The 26,705-nt window shown below is 37.9% G+C and overlaps 2 pseudogenes; one reads left to right on the top strand and one right to left on the bottom strand.

Annotated features, from left to right (window-relative positions):
- Positions 1–11,225: 11,225 nt before the first annotated feature.
- On the top strand, positions 11,226–12,553 carry LOC101424490 (polyadenylate-binding protein 1 pseudogene; annotated as a pseudogene).
- A 13,273-nt stretch (positions 12,554–25,826) lies between these two features.
- LOC101424052 (Golgi apparatus membrane protein TVP23 homolog B pseudogene) lies at positions 25,827–26,468 on the bottom strand (annotated as a pseudogene).
- Between the last annotated feature and the right edge of the window lie 237 nt (positions 26,469–26,705).

The following is a 26,705-nucleotide window of genomic DNA, read 5'->3' as shown; positions in this document are numbered from 1 at the left end:
ACTGTCATCAATGTCATTAGTCTGACACAGAAATCAAAACTAATTAAGTGTAATTCTAATCCTTACTTGCTTCTTCTGACTGGTGTCAAAGGAAATTCCATTGGCAATCCAAGGTAATTATTTTTATTCCCTTTTCCTATTTCTCTTGCTTTTGGTTTTTCTCTCTGCACAGCTCCGAAGTCTCTCACCATACTCCCCCAAATGTTTTCCCTCACTCCCATAGACTTTCTAACTCCTTTCTTTCTGCTTCTTCTAATTTGTTTTCTATGTATAGTAAATCTGACATTTTATTCACAAATCTCCCCACCACTACATACCTTCTTTTCAGGTTCTTGTCCTCCCAATTACTCTAGTCTAATCAGTGTTTCTCAAACTTTTTGTTAATACCATCCCCCAAGGGGCCTTTTGAGAATTTTTTCCCAATTCCTCCTTCCCATGAAATTTTAATACCTTAATATGCCATGTGGTTGCTTAAGTATTATGTATATATTGATGACTATACATAAAAAGATTACCATTTTCCCCACCCCCAAAAAACTTTCCTTCTCTTGGGGCCCTATAAATCAGGGTTTTCCAGAGAAAGAGAACCTTTATATATAAATGGATTTTTATATATTTGGCTCACCAAATTGTGGAGGCTAGCAAATTCTATTCCAGAAGTGTAGGCCAGAGGCTGGAAATTACAGTAGGAGTTGATGTTCAAGTCTAGAGTCCTCCATAGAGGAGGTCAGCAGGTTGGAACTTCAGAGGTGAGTAGAGGCTGCAGTCTTGAGTCAGAATTTCTTCTTCTCTCTGGAACCCTTTGCTCTTAAGACCTGCTACTGATTGGATGAGGCCCACCCACATTGTCAAGAATAATCTCCTTTACTTTAAGTCAGCTGATTGTAATGCCAGCCCCATCTACAAAATACTCCACAGCAACCTCTAGGGCAGTGCTTGGCCAAACAACTGGAAATTTTAACCTAGCCAGGTTAACACATAAAATTAACCATCACGGGAGTATTATCATCCACATTAAAAAGGCATGGACTACAGCAGGCCGGGAAAGCAGAGAGGAGCAGAAAACAAATGGAAGGCAGTCTAGCAAACTGCAAGTTCTTTGGTGAGAGTTATTACTCTACTCACATATCTGGCCATATTTTAGTCTGTTAAGTGTGCCACTAGAGCTAGATCAGTCCTAAGAAAAACTGTATAATCTGCTCCCCGTTCTTAGCTTCTGTCTCTTGTTTTCCCAGGCTAACTAGTATTCTGTAGCACCTCATTCAAAAATCATCCTTACTCTCAAACCCAGCAAACTCCTATGCATTTCATATTTACCCTGTGACAGTTTGAATTTGGTGAATCCCAAAAAGTAAAAGATTTTGTATTTGAACTAATCCATTCCTGTGAGTATGAGACCCTTTTGATTGGACTGTATCAGTGAGACATGAGCCAGTTTGAATCTCTGCCCTCTGCTGGGTCTGATATAAACAGAGACACAGAGAGAGATACACACAGAGAAAGAAAGGAAGCCATTTTTGACCCTGCTGTGTGAGAGAGGACCCAACGATCGCTAGCAGCCAAAGCTTAAGCAGGAAGCCCCCAAGAGGCGGGGCCCAGGCAGCAGCTCAAGGCTGAGGAGTAAGGCCTTCCATATGCCTGATCGCCACGCTGGGATCACCAGTAGGTGACTTGTGTCAAAAAGCATCTCTGACGGTGCTTTCATTTGAATATTTCACAGCTTCAGAACTGTAAACTTTCACCCTAAATAAAAATCCCCATTATAAAAACCTACCCATTTCCGGTACTTTGCCACGGCAGCCCTGTGGCAAACTAAGACAACCCGCTAAGCATCAAATAAAACCAGCTAATCTGAGATCATTCTTGTATGTTAAAGACTAATCCGACAGGGAAGCGGCTGTGGCTCAATCAGCTGGGCTCCCGTCTGCCATGTGGGAGGCCCTGGATTTGCATCCCCGGGCCTCCTTGTGCAGGCAGTCTCCCCGGCATGCTGCGAGAGCCACCGGCCCACAAGCGCCACGGAGTGCCGACTCAGCAAGGTGACGCAACAAAAAGGGAGACAAGCAAAAAAATGCAGAAGAGTACGCAGAGAATGGACACAGAGAGCAGACAGCCCACAAAAAGCCGCAATGGTGAGGGGTTTAAAAAAAAAAAGACTAATCCGACAAAGCTTGAAGTACTACTACACAGAGGATCATTTACATTTTTAAAAAGCACCTCTCTCAAAAAGGAAATATCTCTCCCAAGAGAATTAAGTTTTACTAGTATTTCACGCTCCATGGAAAGAGGCAAGCAAGATCATCTGGAATAAAAGCATTCTCTAAATAACCCAAAAAATCTTGAAAAATTCATTCATCTAACACCTACTCTTCCTTTTCATAATGTATAGCCTGCCTTTCTTACCCAACATCTTTCTCCCCGCTAAACTTACCTACTGAGGTAAGTTTGGTACCTTAACGTAATCTTTAACACCTTTACATTTACCAAAGGATCCAGTTAGGCACCTTGCGTGTTGTTGACACTCAATACAGCCAAACTGAATTTCCAGTTCCATATATTTCTCATTATAAGAAGTGGTCCTAGACAGGCAGATAGATAAATGGATTGATAGATACAGAAATAGAATGATAAAGCATACGTGGCAAAATGTTAAAATCAGTGGATTTGGATATCTGCTGAGGGAGCTTTGTTGGCATTCTCTGTATGAGCTTCGTATTAGTCTTTGAACTTCATTTGTTTCAAAATAAAAAATTTAAGAAAATAAATAAGTAGTCCTACTTAACCCCTGGCCTTCAGTCTTTTCATCCATCAAATAGAAAAACAAGTCCCTATTTCTGCCTTCTTCACAGGCCTGCGCAGTGTGACTACTTTTCAAACTTTTGCCTCCAACCCATAGTAAGCATTACATTTCAGATCATCACCTAATCCACTTACACACACTCACACAATCTAAAGTTACACACACACACAATTATGTAGGAGAAATTCAGCTAATTTTTACTGTATTTTATTTTTAAATTAGAATTGTGACCCACTAAATTGTTCTCCTGACCCAGCAATAGACTTGAAGAACCTTGGGTTCAGGTTGAGAGCACATGTAGGCTCTAAGTCAGGGTCAGAGGTAGGTCCAAACTAGGGTATTGTGCCCAGAAAGGCATGTGATATTTAACAAATTATTTAGACTGTCTGGGCTTCAGTGTTTTCACCTTTAACACAGAAGTAATAACATTTATCCAGGAAGATTTGGGGATGGGGAGAGGATAATATATAATGCATTCAAGTCCTTTGTATGATGGTGTGGGGTACACAGTAAATGTTTAAAAATGTTAGATTTTATGATTCACCCTGAATTCTTTTGAGAAACTTGGAGAAATCAGTTATGTGAACATAAAATATAAGACTTTCATTTTACTCACTGTGTAATTATTTGCATTCTATGGTTTTTTAATAATTTTTATGCACTTATTAGTCTTGTCTTCTTAACTATGTTCTGTTTATGCTGGGACTACTCATGAAGTTTTTCTTCTACAATATAGGAGCATCTGGCCCAGAGATGAGTTTGTAAGAGGTTCAATTATTATTAAAGTTCTCTTCCAGCTACTTTTTGCAAATAAGTTTTACTACCTCTGTAAAAGAAAAGGATAACACAAAATGAATGAGGGAGTGGGGAAGTAGAAAAATTAGCTATGGCTTTGCATTAATTCCCCCAACAATGGTCAAAATTTATCTTAAGGGAAGAGTTAGTTTTCATTACTACAATATGGAAACTTTCCCAAACAGTAACTTAAAATAAGTATGAGAACCCAAAATCATAGCATCATGCATGGTGTTTTTGGGAAGTGCCACTTAGAGTGAAAATGTCTTATGAAAACAAGTACTCTTTACTTGCTTTGCCTCATAAATCAGGAAGCGGTATTCCAAACTGATGTAGGAAAACAGTGAAAAACAGTTTCCTAAGATCCCTAAAACCCATGTTGCTATACTCAGAGATTATCAAGATTCCTCCCTAAAGCAAGAATATAATGATATGTTGTACCAAAAATGCATTTTTCTGAAAGTACTTTAAACAAATAGTAACAATAAAACTCACGGTAAAATCTACCTGGTTTAAATAATGCCAGAAAGAATAAAGTTAATAATTGTTCATCAAACACTTAAACTAAATACTGTGGGAAATTTAAAAAGTTAAATTGCTCAAGAAGTTCACATCTGCTTGGGTAAACAAGAAAAATACATGTAAACTTCATTAGCAAAATGAATTAATATTTTGAGACAATGCCATATGCACTGGTAAAAAGTAATACATGGTTAATTGTTTAATGGGGAACATGGTTTGGGGAAGAGGTTACTGAGAGGGAAGATGATGTGAGAGAGCGTTCTAGAGCAAAGTTTGAGACCTGACACTGCTCTCCATAGTTAGGCCTGTGGGGAAGGACTAACTCAGTCTTGTCTAGGCAGAATAGGCTGCTGGCTAGAAGGAATCAGTTAAGGGGTTACTGAGTACATTGGGTTCACTCAGATGAACTCAACCATACGACTAGACCTGAGAAATAATAGGGCCATGGACACTTGGAAATTCTGTTGCTTCTGTTTGTTTTACAAATTGGAGAAGAAGAATTATATATTGTGTAGTCTGTGGATGCCACTCTGGCATCCATTTAAGGATCCACAAAATTCCCTCCCTTTTTAAATATAGTGGTTGTGTATTTAGGATCTGGGGTTAGACACATGTTAAAATATGACACAAGTTTTTCCTGATGGATAGTTCAAAACACCCAGTTATAATTAAGTAAACACTGAAAAAAATGTTACAAAGGAAGTGAGAGGTTTCGTATTAAAATGAACACTAGCATTACCAATGGTATACAAATATAATTTAAATCTATTCTGAGAAAAAGTTGAGATTTATTGCAATCGTTTCTGCCAGATTTTGCTCTTACATTGTGCTAGAATTTTTGAAGAGTAGAAATGCCTTAACAAAAGATATATATTTATATTATCCAGGAAGATAATTTTCTATTAATCAACCCCTGGTGAAGTCTGGAGACTTGACAAGAGTAATGAGGAAAATGGGACTAGTGATTAAGCATTCTTTTATTAAATTTTAGTTTATCTTCCATAAATCAAGTTTTCTAGGGAGTTCCTGAAATGGACAACCACTGTGGCCCATCAAAGAGGAAACGATTTGGAAAAACAACAAATCCAATATACTAGGGAAGATAATTTGCAATTAAATATAGTATATGTGTGTACATAAAATTACCATAAAAGATCCTTAAATCTAAGAAATAATCAACAATTAGTTGACCTTGGGGTAAAGATCAAACTTTTCGATTTTTTTTTCAAATTTAGTAATTTATTTTGAAAATTTAGAGTGAAATCACAGATGAAGAAGAAACATTAATGATTTGAAGTGATTTTTAAGATTTATTTATTTATCTCTCCCCACCCCCTTGTTGTTTGCACTTGCTGTGTCTGTTGGTCTTTGTTTCTTTAGGAGGCACCAGGACCCAAACCCGGGACCTCCAATGTGGGAGGGAGATACCTAATCTCTTAAGCTACCTCCATTCCTGCTTTGTTGTATCTCCAGTTACGTTTTTCCTCTTGTGTTTCTTGTTGTGTCATCTTGTTGTGTCAGCTCACTGTGCCTGCCCATTGCGCCAGTTCACCATCCTGCTCATCCTCTTTAGGAGGCACCAGGAACCTCTGCTCCCTGCTTTATTGTATCTTTCATTATGTTTTTCTTCTTGTGTCTCTTGTTGTGTCATCTCATTGTACCAACTGGCCATGCCTGCCATCATGCCATCTCACTGTCTTCTTTAAGGGGCACTGGGAACTGAACCACAGACCTCCCATGTGGTAGGCAGGAACCCAATCACTTGAGCAACATCTGCTTCCCCCTTTGAAGTTTTAAGTAAACATTTTATGTGTGTCTACACTGAGAGCAAAATAAACCAGGTGTTCTGTTCAACAGGTCTTCTATTATACCTTGAAAAGACATTGCAAGAGTGTTCCACTAAGTGCACTCACAGGTGCACCGTAGTCGTGCTCTTTCAATTAAATTCTAGGAAGTTGAGTTTACTGGAAGCTCAATATGAACCACAGGTGGACATGGTGCTAAAAGGCTAGGAGTTATCTTAGACTATTAAAAGACACACTCTTGTTGGATTAAACCTATACCTCAACAAGCCAGTACCATGAGAAAGAATGAAGGCAATGAGGATGCTCTGTTTTAAAAAGAAAAACCCTTAGGAACAGTGACTGCAACATCAAAATTTTGAAGAGTTAAGATCTATTAGAGGATAGACATCCACCTTCACCTACAGAGCGGCCTCTAAGTGGAAATTAGAATAAAGATAGAAGGAAGAACTTTTCAATTATAATTGAAACGATCACGGCAGAAATTAGCAAATTCTCCTGCTCCTCTAAAGGTTTAAGCAGATAATTCATGTCTTTTAGGAGATGACAGTCATGAGGGGAAATTGCAGTAGAGGACCTAAGGTTCTGAAGTTGTAAGCATACAATAAGTTCAGAATCCAAGTCTTGTGGGTCATAGTCTAAAACTTTTATCTCAGGTGAAGTTGTTGGAACTCAAAGAAAAGAAGAGAACTTAATACAGGATGATGGGAGAGTAAAGTCTTATAGGAATTTGACTGAGAATATGTATTATCCCAGTTTCCTGTTTTAAAATGTTTTTAAGCAGAAGAAAGCACTGAATATGAGCAGAATTACACTTACTGGCTGGTTCGTTTCAAAAGGTGCATGATTCTGTCATTCCTTTGAAATTAAAAAATAACTGCTCCTTGAATAAATAAAATATTTTATTTGACTTAACAGGGAGGGCTTTACTTTGATTTTAAAAAACACTCTGCTTTTGCAGTTACAAAATATGGAAAATTGTAAGCAACACTGTTGGGCTGTACTAATCATAAGACTCAGTGCTTCTATTTTTCCTCTTCTCTGCACCCTGTTTAGACTTGTTGCTCTTTTCTTACTAAATATAGCTGGCTTCCTGCAATTTTCACAGTAGACTGGAGAATTTCATAAGGAAGGTGGAAAGCTAACACAGTCACTCTGATGCATCAAGTGGTCAGCTGATATCTCTTTTTGTTCTGGTGGAAAAATTTACAAGGACTAGAAGTGCTGAGAGACAGATCTGAATTTCATTAAAAGAGCCAATTAATGTGATAAGCAAAAGGCAAAAAGTGATAGCCCTCTCAGTTACCTAGCATTGAAAGTACAAAAGCGGATCAGCTTGTCTTCTTGCTCACACCTGCCCTGAAGGATGATTTCATGTCTGCAGCCTTTAAAAATAGAATCAGAGATCACTCTTCCCTTACTCTGTGCGTTCAGTGAGTCTCTGACTTTTCAAGCCTGTAGGTCTTTAGTGACTTCTCACTGCCTAAGCTTGAAGTCCACATCTTCAAACCAGGCTTAAAAATCCTCAATTTCTGTTCCAGGTATATCTTTCTAACCTTACCTGCATTTCTCCTCTACGTGAAGGCATCCACAACGAAAGTAGTCACACACCTTTGCCCAAGTGTACCTTTGCCTTGTTGTCATCTTTGTCTGGAATGCCAGTCTCCCCCTCTCTCCATCTATCCCAATGTATCAAGGTTCAGCACAAATCTTCCTGCATCTGTGAGGGCTTTGATCATTCCCCAGCTGGAAGGAGTCAGTCCCTATATCTCTTACCTAGTACAAAGCCCTATGCAATGTTTAGAGCTCCTTTCAGCTGACATGGATCATTGATTCAAGGAAGTAAATTTCCTAATTGCTGCCTGTATTAGTCAGCCAAAGAGGTGCTGATGCAAAATGCCAGGAGGTTGGTTTTTATAAAGGGTATTTATCTGGGGTAGGAGCTTACAGATAGGAGGCCATAAAACATAAGTTACTTCCTCACCAAAGTATATTTTCACGTGTTGGAGCAAGATGGCTGCCAACATCTGCGAGGGTTCAGGCTTCCTGCGTTCACCTCTTCCTGGGGCTTGCTTCTTTTTCCTCTGTGGGCTTACTTCCCAGGGCTTCAGCATCAAACTCCAACATCAAAACTCCAACACCAAACACCCTCCAACTCTGTCCTTTGCCATGCCTTTTATCTGTGAATCCCCACCCACCAAAGGGTAGGGACTCAATGCCCTACTGGCACAAGAGGTTTATATAATAACTTAATCAAGTAAACCTATGACTCCAATATAATCTAATATGCCCAGAGGAAAAGATCAGTTTACAAACATAATCCATATTTCTTTTTGGAATTCATCAATAATATCAAACTGCTACACTGCTCATTGTTATTGGTTTAGTGCCTTCGGCATTAATGATGGACTATCCCTCATTATTTAATATTGTCAACCATAAGATCCTGTAAGTGAATTAAATGTACTTACACAAATATTGAACTCTCATAAAATTCTTCTTACCATTTTTTTTTGTAAAGGGACAGGGTTAATTTTATAACTTTTATTTAAAAAACAATATGTTCCTCTTTTTAAAAAGGTAGAGTGTTCAAAATAATGGAATTCTATTTCCTGCCTGGCCACAAAAGGCTAGTACACTGATGTTAATATTTTTGTGAGCTCCACCAGACATTTTCTATGGATACAATATTTGTAAAATATTCTTTTGTTCATAGGGTAATAATTTTTATAACTAAATAGCTTTCTACATAGAGATTTACTTAGTCCTTTGCAAAAATTGTGTATTAGTTCATAATACGAATATAAAATTTTTATTTAATTAGTCTTCCATTAAAGGAAATTGGTTATTCAAAATTTTATTATTAATATTTTAACAAATATTTTGTTCATATATCCTTGGAAATTTATGTAAATATATCTATGGGATAAATTTCCTAGAAGTGGAATTCTGGCTTATAGAGTTTTGCATTTTTAATTTTGAGAGATGTTGCCAAATCATTCATTCATTCATTCATTCAAAAAAAACCAACTAACTCTCCAATGAATAACTTATAAGTTGTTGTGTTGCTTACTAGTTAAATTGGTTAATTGGTTAATTCATAAAATTTTCCTATGAATTAAAAAGGTTGATGCACCACATTATTAAGAAGAACTTTGATTCTTTCATTCCAGGAACACATGACATTAATTCTAAACTTGTGTAGAGGGGCTCAAGGAATTATTGGTGAAAGTCTATGAACTATAATTCAAAACTGCATTTGAGGATTTGTGAAAACCTGAAAATTCCTTAGGAAATTCTAAGGGATTATGAAGGAAATGGGAATAGGGACTTGATTCTCATTAGGACAAGGAGGAACAGAAAGTACATCCATGGCTTGCCAATGTGTTGGGGATTGAATCTTCTCTCCAGAAAGACACGTGCAAGCCTAACCTACATCCCCAGTCTTGTGGATGTGAACCCATTTATAAATAAGACCTCAGAAGATGTTATTAGTTAAGGTATGGACTCATCTGTGAATAGGTTCTTGTAAGATTCTATTTAAATGAAGTCAAATTGAATCAGGTAAGGACTTAATCCATATGACTGGAGTCATTATAAAGCCAAGGAAATTCTGATGCAGTCAGTCAGTAGAAGCCAGGAGAAGCCAGAAAATGAAGCTGCTAGCCATGTGACAGGGCAAACACACAAGCCAAAGAACCCCAAGGATTGGGGAAGCCAGTGCCAGAATTCTACAGACTTCAGGAGAAAGTATGACTTGTCTATACCTTGATTTTGAACGTCTTGCCTACAAAACCATGAGACAATAAATTCCTGTTGTTAAAGTCAACCCATTTTGTGGTATTTGTCAAACCAGCCCTGGCAAGCTAAAACACAAAGGGAGATTAAAAGTCAATGAAATAAATATAGTATGACCATTGTGCAATCCTTACTAATTAGTGGATCTAGACAATGATCATCAATGGTTACCAACCTCAAAAAAGGGAGACCATAAGACATCAAGTACCTCTTGATGGAAGTACACAAAGAAACCTAAGAAATAGTCTTGCCTGTAAATTCCAATCTGAATCTGACCAATGTTTAGAGTCTAGATCTAATTACCAATTCAGAGGAAATACAGGAACATATTAGACGATACCACAAAGTTTTAATCAGACAAATGACCCATTTCTTCAGCAAATAAAATGTAAGGGAGAAGGGGTATTTTTATTTCCTAGGCTGTACAAAAAATTACCATGAAATGGGTTGGGTTATACAAGGGAATTTATTTGCTAACGGTCTGAGACTGAGAGAAAGTTCAAATCAAGGCGATGCTTTCTTCCTGATGACGGTGGCATTCTGAGGTTGGCTGCTGGACCCTTGGTCCTTAGCTTGTCACATGGCAAAACATAAAGTGGTATCTCTTGGCCTCTTTGTTCTCTTCTGGCTTCTACTGAATTTCGGCTACTTTCTCTATGTGTCTTTCTCTCTTAACTGTCTGAATTTCATTCTGCTTATCAAGGGCTCCAGCAACCAACCTCCTTCACTTGGGCCACATTTTAACTGAAATAACCTCATCAGAAAGCCCTCATGACAATGAGTTTACACCTCCAGGAACGGGTTAAATTTAAGAACATCTTTCTCCTGGGTACCTACAGCTTCAAAACACCACGGAGGAAGAGAAAGAACCTATAGAGTAAAAGAGATTTACAGAGATGTAGTCACAAAGAATGGACTGTACTTGGACCCTGAGTCAATGAATTAATTGTAAAAATAAATATAATCCCTTTCTTCTAGGCTACTAGTGTGTGTTCAGGGCTGGGAACAGACATTTATTATTTAAAAAGAAATTTTTTTATCTTTAATCCACCCCTACCACCAAAAAATTTACAAAGCTTCTGCATCTCCTGCATCAGGCCTTTTTTTTTTTTTTTTTCCTTCCTCTCTTATAAAATAACCTAATGAAATCGCAGAGACCAGCCTGCACCCAGCAACTCCAGCAGGGAAGGAAGAGACCAAGGTCTTCCTGCCGCCCGGATGGACCCGGGCATCCTGGCTGCCCAGCCAGCAGCCAGAGGCAGTGGATCCACCCCCTTCTGAGGCCATTGTGTAGTCTTCCATTCAGGTTGATTTTTGTCCCTCTGCGCTCAGGCCCAGGCCCCAGCACTTGCCATCCTCCTATCACAACGATGTTACAGCCATGCCAAGATAACCCCTGTGCCTCCAGTTTCCGCAAGGCCTCACATTTTGTTGGGGACCTAATGACAGCCACCCCAACCCCCACCCACACATGGCCTAGGCAGTGCTCCAGAAGCAGTTGAGACTGGATGCGCCTATCCTCTCCATCCTGGCCCGTTAGGGACATGATCATCCAGTGCTCCACGGGCTACACAAATGTGAATTTCCAGCAACTGGCAGACTCAAAGAGTGCTTTGTACACCATAAATTTGATGTTATAAAGCACAAGCCAGTAGCATTATGTGGTCTCAGCATAATCCATTGTTTGGCAAATGTGGAGTGGGGAACATATTCATTAAAATTTTGGACAAATCCATTGACAATAAAGCATTGCATGATATGTTTTCTGCTTTTGGTAACATCCTTTCATGTATGGTGGCTTGTAATGAAATGGTTCCAAGGACTATGGTTTGTACATTTTGCAACATAGGATACAGCTGAAAGAGCTATTGAAAATGTAACTGGGCTACTCAAAATGTTCACAAATTGTTGGATGATTTAAATCTTCTAAGGAATGAAATGTAGAACTCAGAATTAGGACAAAACTTACATCAAGAATTTTGGAGAAGACATGGATAATGAGCACCTTAAGGATCTCTTGGCAAGTTTGGGCCTGTCTTAAGTGTGAAAGTAATGCCTGATAAAAGTAAAAACCCAAAGGTTTTGGTTTTATCAGCATTGAAAGGCATGAAGATGCACAGAAAACTGTGGATAAGGTAAAGGGAAAGGGGCTCAATGGGAAACAAATTGACCATGGTCAAGCTCAGAAAAAAGTGGAACAGGCAGGTGAAACTTAAGCACAAATTTTAACAGATGAAGCAATATAATGTCACCAGAAGCCAGGGTGTTAACCTATATGTGAAAAGTCCTGATGGTGTCACCGATGATGAACACCTCTGGAAAGAATGTTCTCCATTTGGTGCGATCACTGGTGCAAAGATTTTGATAGAGGTAGTTGCAACAAAGGGTTTGGTTTTATATGTTTCTTCTCCCCAGAAGAAGTCACCAAAACACTTACAGACGATTGGTAGAACTGTCCCCACCAAACCATTGTATGTAGCTTTAGTTCAGTGCAAAGAGGAGTGCCAGGTTCACCTCACTAACTAGTATATGCAGAGAATGGCAAGTGTATTAGCTGTGCCCAATCCCATAACCAATCCCAAACAGCCCGCACCTCCTTCAGGTAACGTCACTGTGGCTATCTCAGACTCAGAACCATGCTGCGTACTATCCTCCTAGCCAAACTTCTCAACTATGACCAAGTCCTCACGGGACTGCTCAAGGTGCTAGCCCTCGCCATTTCAAAATCTGCCTGGTGATATATATCTGCTCAGCTGCATCTAGATCCACCATTAAGTGTTGTAAGACCAGCTTCTTCACAGGTTATATGAGTCATGTCAGCACACTGTGCTGCTAATACATCAGCACAGACAGGGTCCATGTCCTATGGCTGCCGTTGCAGTAGCTGCTCTTGCTGTCTACACCATTTCACAGTATTAATATGCTGTGGGAGCTCCAGTCCTCAACAAATCTTAAAAGACAGCCTGGTGTTAACATAAAGGCCAGGAACCTTTGACATTATCCATGTTTGCTTCTGCCCCTCCTCAAGAGCAAAAGCAAATGTGGGGTGAAAGGCTGTTTTCTCTTTTTCAAGTCATATACCTACCCTGGTGCTGGCATGTTGTTGAAAATTGAGGATTCAGATTCTTCATATGCTTAAGCCTCAAAAGTCTCTTCCTTCTAAGGTTGATTAAGCTGTAGCAGTACTACAAGTCCCTCAAGCTAAAGAAGCTGCCCAGAAAGCAATGAATAGTGCCACTGATATCCCAGCTATTTAAAATTGATCAGGGACCACAAAATGAAACTCATGTTTCACCTAAGAAAAATATCTAAACATTGAAAAACTTAAATATTGTGGGGAAGAAACATTAAAAAATATTAAATAAATAAAGGGGAAACTTTGAACCTATGAACCAAGCAAATGCCAGGTCTAGCAAATAAAACACTAGTCCTAGATTACTCACTGAGTCTAAAATTTTAAAAAACACGCAAAAAAAAGTAAAATATAAAAATAAATTAATGTTTTATAGACCCTGGGAAAAAGAATTTACAGCAAGTACAAAAATTTGAAACATTCCTCTCTTTAATTTTGTGCTTGGTTACTGTGGTATCACTCAAAGCATCACCTTCTGTAGTAGATAACAGAATTGATAACTGGAAAAGAAAACATAATTTGGATTCTAAAATTTTTGCTATAATAAAAATTCCTTAAACCATGAAAAAAAATATATATGAAAACTGGAGAAATTTAATACTGACTATAATGCATGAAATTAACAAATTGTTATTTTTAGGTGTGGTAATGGTATTGCACTTATTTTTAAAGAGTTCTTCTCTTTTAGAAATGCATAGAGAAATATTATAGATGAAATAATATGATACCTGGAATAGGCTTCAAAATAATGTGGGTGGAGGAGATGGGGGCAGATATAGGTTGAGGTGTGGAAGAAACGAAATTGGTCAAAAGTTAATAATTATTGAAACTGGTTGAGATGTACATGGGAAAATACAATATACTACTCTATATTTTCTATACATTTGCATTTTTTCCATGATAAAGCATGGAAAAACAGAAAAGATTTGCATTAAAGAATTGTGAAATATCCCTTATTAACACTCATCCATCCATGTAAAGAGGATGGTTTTAGAATATTTGAATGCTCCTACATGGTGTGCACAAGTTCACTAAGGCTGGAGGCTTGCTTCCAAGGCCTGTGTCTGTGATTTTAGGCAAGAGCAAAAACAAGAGCCAGATAGTATGGAAAACGTATTTACCAGTGTGTTCATAAACCAATTGAAAGCTATAATTTACCAGAAGGAACCAACAGTCCTAAGTAGCTTTCAAAATGTTTTTGAATTCAGAAAGGGACATGTACAGTACTCCAACACAAACGTGTAATCTTTGGCCCAGACAAATAGATGCTCTTGTGGACAATGACAATGTACAATTTGTCATATCCTTCACATGGAATTTGCTTTGGTTATACCATCTTACCACATCCTTCCTTAAGGGGTCCTCTTTTCCTCTTCCACTTTATGTATTCTCCACTCCCTGCCCCCCCGCCTCCCAACTTGTACCAAAAGAAAGAAAACACTTTATTTTCATTGCCCAGCTATCCAAACATATCACTGCAAGAAATTACTTTTTACATGCATAATATATTGGGTTATTTCTGGCCAGTCTTGTTTAGTAATTAAGTCTTTACTATAGTCAAAGAACAGACTAAGTAGTTTATCAGAAGGCTGAAAGTAATGCCTCTCTACAAAATTGCCAGAGCATTCATTTTGAGGGGTTATTTTTAAATTGATATCATACCATAGAGTGACCTCCAAATGTGCCTTTAATTTCCATTCTGTCATTACATTCCTCCTTCAACTTCCCCATTTCATTAAGTATGTATACAGTCTATTGAGAAGTCTTGGAGTTGAGCCCAGAATTTGTGCAATAAATCTGTGAAAACTAACAAGATATCCCAAAGATAGGAATAAGGTCATAAATTTTCCACAAAGTGATGTAAACTTTGTACTTTGTTTCATGCATTTTAACACACACTTCTGCCTTATTAGATGAAAGGGGTGCGAGGATTCTTTCAATCTTATTACAAAACATTTTAAAATTATAAGTTACCTGTTTATCTATGTTCTTTTGCAAACCACTACCTGCCTTCTACTCTAAAATAATAAATCTATCATTTTATTTCCCTGTTCAAAGTCAAGACTCTATTAGCTGGGATAGTTGTAACATACACTGGCATATTAACAGAACTCAGAAAATTTGCAGTAAAGGAAACTGTTCAGCATAACGTTTCCCAAGCTTTTATTCCCTTTCCATTTGTAATATTTATTAACACCCTAAGAACATATTTTGGACTTCTAAATCTCCCTCTCAATCACACTAAGAATGCTTTGGATTAAGGGGAAACTAAGGAAGGCATAGCATGAGTAACTAAGTTATGTCTTTGAACATTTTCACAACTAGGAAGATAGACATATTTTTGCTATTTGTCCCAATAAGTACAGCTAAAAACCATAGAGATTATCTATAAAACAAGCATAAGGAGATTCTGAAAGGTGGAGAAAGAGGATGATTGGTTAGGGAATTTGGTGCAATCCAAATGGTACTCGGTAGTGAGTTCCATGGGTTTTCTTTTTGCCATACATATTCCAGATTTGGAGCTGAAGAAGCTGGCAACCCAGAAATGCAAATAGGCACAGATGAAAAAGTCCCCAAGAAAAGCATGTTCTCTCTAGTAAGAGTACCAGCCTAGCAAGACAGAAAACTTTCAGACAAACCACTCAAGTCTAGACAAACACCAGAAAAAAAGCAGTGGGCCCCACCCACATCACCAATCTAGTGGGGAGACATGACTTCCACCTATGAAAGGCTGTAGCGGAATGCCAACACCCACACACACACACTGGAGTCATGCCAGAGAAAATCAAGTAAAGAGCAAAGACTGTCATCCCAACCCAGCAGTAATGAAGCACTCCTCCCTGAAAGTGTTAAAGTAAGTCTAGGAGAGAGCAGAACACTCAACACCACCCAGCACTAATAATGCCATGTGCATATGGTGAGCAGGAACTAAATCCCCTGCCCAGCAGTAAGGAGGGATCCCCACTGAGACATAAATGAAGCCCAAGTGGAAACCTAGGCTTTTACCTCCAGCTTGCCATAAAGAGAACACACTTCTGCCAGAGTGATGTCAGAAAAGTCAGTCAAAAGAAAATGTTCAAATAAGACCCAGAGTCTCCCGACTTAATATGAATAAGTCTAGGTCTCAATCAAAAAGCACTCATCATACCACGAATCAGGAAAATTTAAAACTGAATGAAAAGAAACAATCAATTGATATTAGCAATATGATAGAGTTGTTAGAGCTCTAAAACAAAGATTTTAATACAGTCAAGCTAAAAATGCTTCACTGAGCAATTACAAACACATTTGAAACAACTAGAAAACTTATAGAAAGTCTCAGCAAAGAAAGAGAACATACAAAGAAGAAACAAGTGGAATTTTAGAACTGGAAAACACAATAACCAAATTAAAAACCTTAGTGAACAGACTCAACAGCAGAATGGAGTGTATAGGGGAAAGAATCAGTGAATGGAAGATAGAACAGTAGAAATTACTCTGTCTCTGTCTGAACAACTGAGAGAAAGGAGACAGAAAAAAAAAATGAATAGAGTGGCAGGGACCTGTGGGAATCTAACAAAAAACTACCATTTATATCATCAGAAACTCAAAAGAGAGAAAAGGGCGGGCTAAAAAAAAAAAAAAAAAAAATAGCAGCAGCAAACTTCCCAAATTTGACAGAGGTAAAAATCTACAATTTCAAGAAACTGGGTGAACCCTAAAAAGGATAAAAAATTCATGCCAAGACACATAATAATTCAACTTCCGAAAAGATAGGGAAAATGCCCAGAGAAAACAGCATCTTACCTATACGGAAAAAACAATTCCAATGACAGCAAATTTCTCCTCAGAAATCGTGGGAGCCAGAATGAAGTTGCACAGCATTTTTCAGATGCTCAAAGGAAAGAACTGTCAACCCAGAGGCTTATGTCCAGTGAAAATATCCTTCCAGAATGTAGAGAAAATCAAGACATTCTCAGAGGAAAGGAAACTAAGAGAATTTGTTACCAGCAGACATACTCTAAAAGAATGGACAAAGGAAGCTCACTAAGCATAAGGGAAATGATAAAAGGAGGAAAATTGGAAAACCAGGAAGGAAGAACACAGTAAATAAAAATATGAGTAAATACAATATACCCATGCTCCCTTGATAAATTCTAAACTATATTTGATGGTTGAAGCAAAAATTATAGTTTCACTAGAAAACCCTGCCAGGAATTTAAAGAAGAGTTAACAACAATTCTATACAATCTCTTCCAATAATAGAAGAGGATGGAATATTTCCTAATTCATTTTATAAAACTAATATTCTCCGGATTCCAAAACTATGCAAAGAGAAAACAATATCCCTAATGAATATAGATGCAAAAATCCATAACACAGTATTAGCAAATTAAATTCAGCAATATATTTTAAAATTTAAATACCATGACAAAATGGGTTTGTTCCAGGGATGGAAGTCTGGTTGAACATTCAAAAGTCAATCAATATAATTCGCCATATTAACAGATCAAAGAAGAAAAATCACATGATCTTATAAATGAATGAAGAAAAGCAATTAGCAAAATGCAATACACATTCAAGATAAAAATTCACAGAGAATAAGAATAATGGGAAACTTCCTCTACTCAATAAAGAACATCTGCAAAAAACTTACAGCTAACATTTTTCTTAATGGTAAAAGACTGAATGCTTTCTCCCTAAAATGGGGTAGAAGGCAAGAATACATGCTCTCACTACTCTTATACAACTTGGTGCTGGAAATTCTAGTCATTGAAATTAAGCAAGAAAATGAAATTAAAGGTATATAGACCAGAAAAGTAGATATAAAATTGTTTTAATTCCCAGATGACATGATTGTCTCTGTAGAAAATGGCAAAGAATCTACAGAAATCTTCTAGAACTAAATACATGAGTTCAGCAAGGTCACTGGAAACAACACCAACTTAGAAAAATCAATTGCATTTCTAGAAAGCAAGCAATGAACACCTGAACACCAGATTTAAAAATACAAGACCATTTACAATCATTCAAAAGAAGAAATACTTAGGTGTAAATCTAACAAAACATGCATAGGATTTGTATGCTGAAAACTATACAATGTTGAAAACAAAGATTAAAATAAATTGAGGGAAGTGGACTTGGCCCAATGGATAGGGCATCCACCTACCACATGGGAGGTCCACGGTTCAAACCCAGGGCCTCCTTGACCCGTGTGGAGCTGGCCCATGTGCAGTGCTGATACACGCAAGGAGTGCCGTGCCACGCAGGGGTGTCCCCCGCGTAGGGGAGCCCCACGTGCAAGGAGTGCGCCCTGTAAGGAGAGCCGCCCAGCACGAAAGAAAGTGCAGCCTGCCCAGGAATGGCGCCGCACACACGGAGAGCTGACACGCAAGATGATACAACAAAAGGAAACAAAGATTCCCGTGCCACTGACAACAACAGAAGTGGACAAAGAAGAACACACAGCAAATGGACACAGAGAACAGACAATGGTGGGGGGGTTGGGAAGGGAGGAGAGAGAAATTAATTTTTTAAAAAAAGTATACATGAAATTCTGGAAATTTTCGGAAGTCTTCAGCATGTTATAGAATCTTCTGCTGTGTTGTAGAATCTTCAAAATGATCCTATGAGTTAGAAATGAGTAGACAATTTCTCTTTTTTACAGTCAATGCACTGAAGCTGCAAAAAGTTAATGACTTGCCTAAGGTTAACTGGCAAATCAAGGCTGAAGTTAGGACCTTCATGAAATAACAAGGTCCTTGCAGCCCTAGAAGTTGTCAGGGGAAAATCCTCACCAGCCTCAGGAAGTGGCATTGGGCAGGGAAGAGGGGGCGTCATAGCTATGAGTCAGAACTGACTGGAGCCCAGGAGGGCAGGGAAATCCATCCTTCAGGTGAGGCAACAAGCCACATCCTTGACTATTTGTGTGAACATTTAGAAGAGTTCCCCTATTCCATTCCACAAGAATTTGTCTTTGGCCTAAACTTGTCATTTTTGGTTAAAACAAAATATTTTTCTGGGAATTTTAAGTAGATACCCTTTTCTTGACTTCTTGCCCTGCAAGTGTTTCTCAGTCCTGCACACTGGACCCTGGAGGAGAAAATCCTTATAGGATATTGATGCTACTCATAGTAGTAAAAGTCAGGCAATAACAATAATAATGCAAGAAAGATAAAATGAAGAAAGCAAACACAGAAGGAGCGAATGTTTGAGGGCTTGCTCTGTGTCATGCTCCATAACGTGTTTACCTGGATTTCCTCATTCAATCCTCACTATGTCCTGGGCAGTAAGTGCCATTATCCTCCCCATTTTGCAGATGAGAAAACTCAGGCTTACAGAGTTTGGGTAGTTTACGAAAGTCACACAGCTTGAAACAAAGTTCTAGCAGAACCAAACAGTTTGAAGCAAGGTGTTGACTCCAGAGAGTCAAAGTCTTAACTCTGCTGCCCATAAGATCACTTGATTACCCAGAAGTTACCTTCTTACTAAGAGATACAGCCCAATAGAACAATTAGAGATCAGGGGAAACTACTACTACTATTACTAATATTAATATTCATAATTAGCACTGATTAATGCTTTTGTCAATGCCAAACTGGATCAAGACTTTATACCTATTATTCTGTTTAATTCTTAAAATAACTCTATGAGCAGGTACTATTATTATGGTCAATTTGCAAACAAGAAAATTGAGGTACAGAGAGATCAAGAAACTTGCTCAGGGTCACACAGTAAATGATTGGTTTGAATCCAGGCAATCTTACTTATTATAGGGGTATCAAATGAAAAAAAAATATTAAACACAAATTTTAGAGGAGAATCTGTGGCCATAACCAAGCTTACTCATCAAAAGTCATTCACACATCAATTTCAAGAGTATTATGCCCTAATCAGCTTGAGAACTAGCTCTTGATAAATTCTGAGGAAAAATCTCATGAAAATGCTACTTCCTGGTGGTAGCTCTGTTTTGGGGAAGTAAGGAAGGAGTGCAAGTCCACATCTGTGGAAAATGTGTAAGGGGAGAAGAGGAAAAGACTTGAAAATCAGTTTTCAGATGTTAAGAGTTGACTTATAGAAAGTGACCAAGGACACCATAAAGAGAAAAATAGATACAAGAAAAGGAACCTGATAAAATGATTGAATTTCCTACAGTCATGCTTGATGAGAATGTTGACTAGTTGAAGAGCAAATAGGAGATTCTGAAGACACCTTGGGCTGATTTGGTTAATTTCCCCCTTATTTTGAAAGATTCCATTTTTTTTTCTTTTATCATGAGTCACTGATGATTCTACTGTATACAAGTAGTTGCTATATTGTCTTAGCTTGCCAGAGCTGACATAACAAATACCAGACTGCTTGGCTTAAACAACAGGAATTTATTGTCTGAGTTTTGGAGGCTGGAAGTCCAAAATGAAGGTATCAGTAAGCCATGCTTTCTCCAAAGTCTGTAGGTTCTGCCGGTGGCTTGTCAGCCAATCATAACTCAATGTCTTCCTCTGTCACATGATGCTCTGTCTCCTTCTGCCTCATCCTCACTTCTCCTACCTTGCCCAAATTTCCTTTGCTTATAAAGACTCCCGTCACATCAAATTAAGGCCCACTCTGACTCAGTATGGCCATGTCTTAATAGGATCTTCAAAGATCTTATTCACAAATGAGTTCATATCCATAGGACTGAGGTTAGGACCAAGACATGTCTTCACAGGGCATATGATTCAATCCATAGCATATGGGAAAGAATGAGGCTGCAAGATACTATTATGAGCATGAGCTTCAGAGTTGAAAATTCTGAATTGAAATCCCCATTATGTCCTTTGCTTTATTTTTACCATCTCAACCTTGATTTCATCACCAGTACAGTGAAGATAATCATATCCACTTTTATATGGTTGTTGAGATAAAATTTGGCAATATGTATTAAGTGATAGAGAATATTTTTTAAGGTATAAATGAAAAGAGAAAAATCTAAACAACTCTCAAAGAAATGAATAAGTGTTTTAAATAGTAGTTAGCTAAGAAGGTCCTTACGATCATTCATTCAATTCTTTGGCAAGTCCATTAACATGCTTATGTATAACAGAATATCACAAAAACAATAGCAGGAAGGCCTCCATTTTCTTTAAGAGAGACTGGCCAGTACAGTCCCACATTTTTCCAAAATGTCTATTCTGTACTATATGAATATTTGGTTTTATTACTATAACTCTTGGGTTACATTACCAAAGCTTCCCAAGAATAAAGAATGGTCAAGTGTTCCTTTCTTATTGGTTCTACAGTACAATTGGAAGAATCATTTTCTTTTAGGGAAGGAAAATTGGTTCCTTTCAAAGGAATTACAGAAAAGGGAAAATAAGATTACTGTGAAGCTTACCTTAGTTAAGCACATCTGCTTAGACATCTTATCTAAGGCTCATTTTCCACTCTCATTTCTTTAACTGAACTCTCAACATCACCCACACACAAATAGGAATGTATCTATCTTTCATTGCCATGATTTTGAAAGAAAACTTTAGCTAGTTCAAACACACACAAAATAAATAGAATCACTGCCATTTTCTTCTAGTAAACTAATCTCCACAAGCCATCTCTTCATTTTGGACACATCTTAAAATATACAGAATAGTAAAAACTAAGTTTTAAACTGTCATCTCCTCTATAAATGAATTGTGCTTAAAGAAAACATAAAGTAGAAACGGGGGCAGTTCCTTTTTCATGCTAATTGTTTTCAACTGATGGTGAGATCATGCCTGGCCTAAACTCTATCCAAAGGAGGCAGTTAGCTACCCACAAAAAAGACAAACAATTTAAAATTCCCACCTCCCTTTTCCTTGTTCAAGATTAAAATATTACCAGTATTAATTTCCCTGTTCTGCTTGGCTATTAAATCACAAACCACACTGGCTGGTGAGAAACAAAGAAAGAAAAGAGTCATTATACTCAGCCAAACCAGGCAGTCCCACAAATAGCTCTACAAAAGTCAACCGAATTATGATTTTCACTCCCTCATGACTCATAAGAGAAAGTTCTAACTATCCAACTATGCCATTTGAGGGTGGAAATTATTAATTAGACAAGTAAACAAAGTTTACTTGTAAGAGATGAGATTAGTAGTGAAACTATACTCAGGCTGATAAAAAGTTGTCTAATTTTTTTTTCTAGTAAGAGTCCAATATAGAGACCAGAGATCCTGGGATCAGATACTGTTTCCAGACTTGTCTCCTCCCACACAGTACTGCACACCACAGCCTGCCATTCCACTCATTCGGCACTACCTTGCTGTGACTTTCTTTTCTTTTAACTTCCCCTTCCTCTCTGGCACACCTGCTCCTTGAATCCTCTTCTTCCTTGTCCCAGAAACCTCCCCCATCCCCACCACCTTTTACTCACAATGGACATTTCCCTTACAATTCTCCCCAAACATTTCATATTTCTATTATATCTCCTTCATTTGTCTATTTGAGTGTGAGCTGAGTGCTTCTTACCCATTAGAGCGTAAAGTCCCTGAGAATGTGGAATCTGTCTTCTGCTTTTGTTCTCCTATGGAACCTAACATGGTGTTTTGAACATAGAACAGGTACAGCGTCTTTGTTTAATTTTTTCTAACATATTTTCTTCTATTAATAAGCTACCCACCCTGCCCCATAAATCATATACTTTTAAAGCTAAAAGGTAAAGCTGCAGTAAGGAAAGATGAAATGTGGAGACAAATGTGAATTTGCATGTTATAGGAAGAGAAAGGAGGTAGGGAGGAAGACTGGAGGAGAGGAGTAAGGACACAGGAGATGGGAGATGTAAGGTCCAGACTTCCCTGGGCTTCAGCCCAAGGACAAAGTGATGATTCCTGACAGGGGTGGGGAGTTCCCAAAGCAGAAGGAGCAATTACCTGACTGACCAGGGAACAGCCTAAAAAAGATTAAGCTTCACAGAGAACCATGACCTGAAAACATGCTCATCAGGAAGTGAAGGTGATTCGATGGCGAGCCGTGATGGGCGAGCAGATGGCTCAGTCAGCACTCGCTGATTCTCAAGTGCTTGAGAGGAATCCAGAAACAGCACTATGCCCCAGAGTAAGGATAGAAGAGACAGTTGACTAGGAGCTTTAAATCTTGCGGAGTACAGCCATCATGAACAATGCCAGAAAGTAAAAGCTTGGACTGAGGACTGCATAGACAACACTGCGGAGATTCAAAAGAAACTGCAATGCCAACAAGAGCCAAGGCAGACTTCGGCAGCCATTTTGCTCCAAGATGTGAAAATAGACTTTGGTGAGGGAAGTAACTTATGCTTTATGGCCTCATATCTGTAAGCTTCTACCCCAAATAAATACCCTTTATAAAAACCAACCAATTTCTGGTATTTTACATCAGCACCCCTTTGTCTGACTAATACAGATACTCAAGAACCATTGCTATTACAGTCCTTCCTTCAACTACAACCTTGATTGTTTTCATGCACACACTCTTCGTCTTTATATCACATATCCATTTTAGTCCATTTTTAAAAAACAAAATCTAACCTGTACATAGCAAATGGCTTGTTCTCTCATCAGAATCCATATCTCTATAGAGGAAAAAAATAACTTAGGTCATTTATTAGTATCCCTATCATTTTCTGATGCATGGTAGTTTTTAAAGTCTGGGTTTGGATTTCATGCAAAGCTAAATTCAAATACCAGTTTTGCCACTCACAAATTTCTTGATGTTGAACATGTATCAATCTCTTAAAATAGTAATAATACTTATAGTGACTTAGAAGAACATTGAGGGAAGCGGACTTGGCCCAGTGGTTAGGGCGTCCGCCTACCACATGGGAGATCCGCAGTTCAAACCCTGGGCCTCCTTGACCCGTGTGGAGCTGGCCCACGCGCAGTGCTGATGCGCGCAAGGAGTGCCCTGCCATACAGGGGTGTCCCTCGCGTAGGGGAGCCCCATGCACAAGGAGTGCGCCCCATAAGGAGAGCCACCCAGTACGAAAGAAAGTGCAGCCTGCCCAAGAATGGCACCTCACACACACGGAGAACTGACACAACAAGATGATGCAACAAAAAGAAACACAGATTCCCATGCTGCGGACAAAGAAGAAGCAGCAAATAGACACAGAGAACAGACAACTTGGGGGGGCGGCGGGGAAGGGGAGAGAAATAAATAAATAAATAAATAAATCTTTTTTAAAAATGTTAAAAAAAAGAAGAACATTGATAATAATTTACTATAAAGTGTGAGTGAAGATTTAATGAGATGATATATTTGAGCTTCTCAACCAAGTGCCTGGAAGATGCTAAGTCAGTAAGTGTTAGCTATTATAGGCCAGACACTGAGCTAATGATTTAATGTGTGTTTTGTATTTAATTCAGACAATAACACTGGGATTTGGTTACCATTTTTCCCTATTTTAATCAATAAGTCATCTGAAGCTTAACTAAGTTAATTGTCCAAGATCACAGTTAACAAATAGTTAAAAAGGAATTTAAAGCCAACCTGTTTAACTCCTTGTCTGTGAAAAGATCATAATTCCTGCCCTACAATACTGTTGCCAAAATTAATTAGCCAATCCTAGAACATGCAGCATGTAGTAATCATTTAATACATTTTCATTTTCCTTCCCTTTATGCACTTATCCCTGCCTGCCACACCCCAAATCACTAGATAAAAATTACTATGTTATTCTTTAGTATTGCTACCTCCAAAAGGCTATAGCTTTTTCTAAGAATTTTTTAAGTAGAAATATTCATAATCACATACAGAGAACATCAGCATGTGTCTGTTGCATTGTCATATTTCCTAGATACTGGAAGATAAATGCAAAGCCCAAAGTTTACTCTTTATCATGATAAAGATATTCAGGCGATAAACCAAGTAGGAATTTTCTCAGATTACTAAGATTCAATACATTTTTGTAAACAGTAGAGGTTTTTATACAAATATAAAGTTAATTACCTTCAAAGCTATCATTCCAATAGATACTCAGTGAATTAAACATACCTCTTAAAAATGTTTAGCAATGTAAAAATACATTCACATAATTATCTGTGGATTACTAGATTCCAAAAATGTTTAGAATACCTACAACAGAATTACAGATCCCTACCCTAGCTTGCAGATTGGTTTAGCTTACAGTTATACATATTGCTTTGTTTTAAGAAATGCCATTAATACAAATGCATGATTTACAACATCCCCATAATAGAAAGAAAATAGATTCACATTTTTTAAATGTCTTTCAGGCATTATGCCAAGTACTTAAATTATTATTCTCCCTATAGCATAAGAATAATACTTTTACAGTGGTAAAAGATAGATCTCATTGGGCCAAGGACCACTGGGGAGCACCCAGAAAGTGCCAAAGTAAAATCTGGCTATCCTTTCCATAAAATAAATAGAACAGCAGCAATCTCTAGGTATGCCTTAAATATATAAACTATGAAGATTCTGCTTATGTTAACTGGGACTTAAGTACATGACTTTTTACAAATAAACAAATTTTTAGAAAGTAGTTAACACTACTGGGCCAAATTGGGTTTTAACTTGCTTGTGCACATCTAGGACAAGATGCTTCACCATGAAATATGTAGTAAGTTGTAAAATTAACGATTACTGTTTTACTCTTACCAAGGAAAGAACACTTTCTTCTGAAAATAATCTACAGAAATAATATGTAAACACTTAGAGCTTTGAGCTAGACTAAGCACATCTATGAATAACTAGAGATCAAAATGCAGTGTATGAACGCAAATGTTTTCATTAATTTGGGACATGTGAAGATTAGACTATGTGGAGACATATATAGAGATTACAAGACTTTCACTATAAGTGCATCATAAAATAAATTATGACAGTGTTTATGGTGCCATCAAACCATTGAGTCCTAGCTGTTAGAAAAATTAATACTTAAATTATTTTCCTTTTTTTTAAAAATAAACTTTCTCAATGGAGAAACAAACTCAACCCTTCTGTTTGCAATATGCACTAAACTCCAAATAGTTCAGCGTTAAGAACTATGTAACGAACATTTTTTTTTGCCTCTCTTCAGGAAGTCTATTTTCCAAATTTTGTCTGAGAAACTGCTTTCCAAGCTAAGAGGTAGCCATGCAGGTGGGGTTTTACCCGCTGCCCACTTTATACCTGACGTAGCAGGATAAGTTGGCCCCTTGGGGCACCACACCTGTGACAACCACTGCCAAGCACTTCACTCTGAAAGAGAAGAGAGCACTGAAGGCAAAGATCACCACAGCACAGGACAGGTAATAAGTCCTAATCAAAGGATCCTCGATTCAGCCTCTGGAACAGTTTTATTCTCTTGAGAGGAGCCTTCCTGGACTCAAACACCCAATGGCTCTTTCCATCTTCATTGAAACGATTCCACCAATGCAGGCCAACCATTAATGTACCTGTGACATTCTTCACTGACCCCAAATCAGATGATAACAATAAGATAATTGTCACCATGTAAGCAATAAAGCTGCTTCTGAACAACTCACAGAGCAGATAGACTACAATTGCACTGACTTGAAAGAATAAATGGAAAAATGTCACCCCTGGGTATCTGGTTTTGGATTTTTTGGCCTCTTCCTAGTCTCCTCTTCAGCATCAAACAGCGAAACATCTTCAGTGTCATCATTGCTGTCCTGAGGCAACATGGCAGCCCTGTGCCAGCACCACTTTCAGATCCAACACACTTTTAAAAACAGTGGGTAATTCACAGGTAAAACTACATCACCAAAAACATTGAGTTATTGCTTAGAATTATTTTTAAAGGATTCATTTTTCCTTTTAACCATTTTTTTATTTTTTATTTTATTAAATTGTCTTTTTTTTAAAAAAAGATACATAGATCAAAAAATATTACATTAAAAAAATGTAAGAGGTTCTCACAT

Source organism: Dasypus novemcinctus, chromosome 1, assembly GCF_030445035.2.
Source record: "Dasypus novemcinctus isolate mDasNov1 chromosome 1, mDasNov1.1.hap2, whole genome shotgun sequence".
NCBI lineage: Eukaryota > Metazoa > Chordata > Mammalia > Cingulata > Dasypodidae > Dasypus > Dasypus novemcinctus.
The sequence above is the reverse complement of the archived record's forward strand: the minus strand, read 5'-3'. Positions and strand labels throughout refer to the sequence as shown.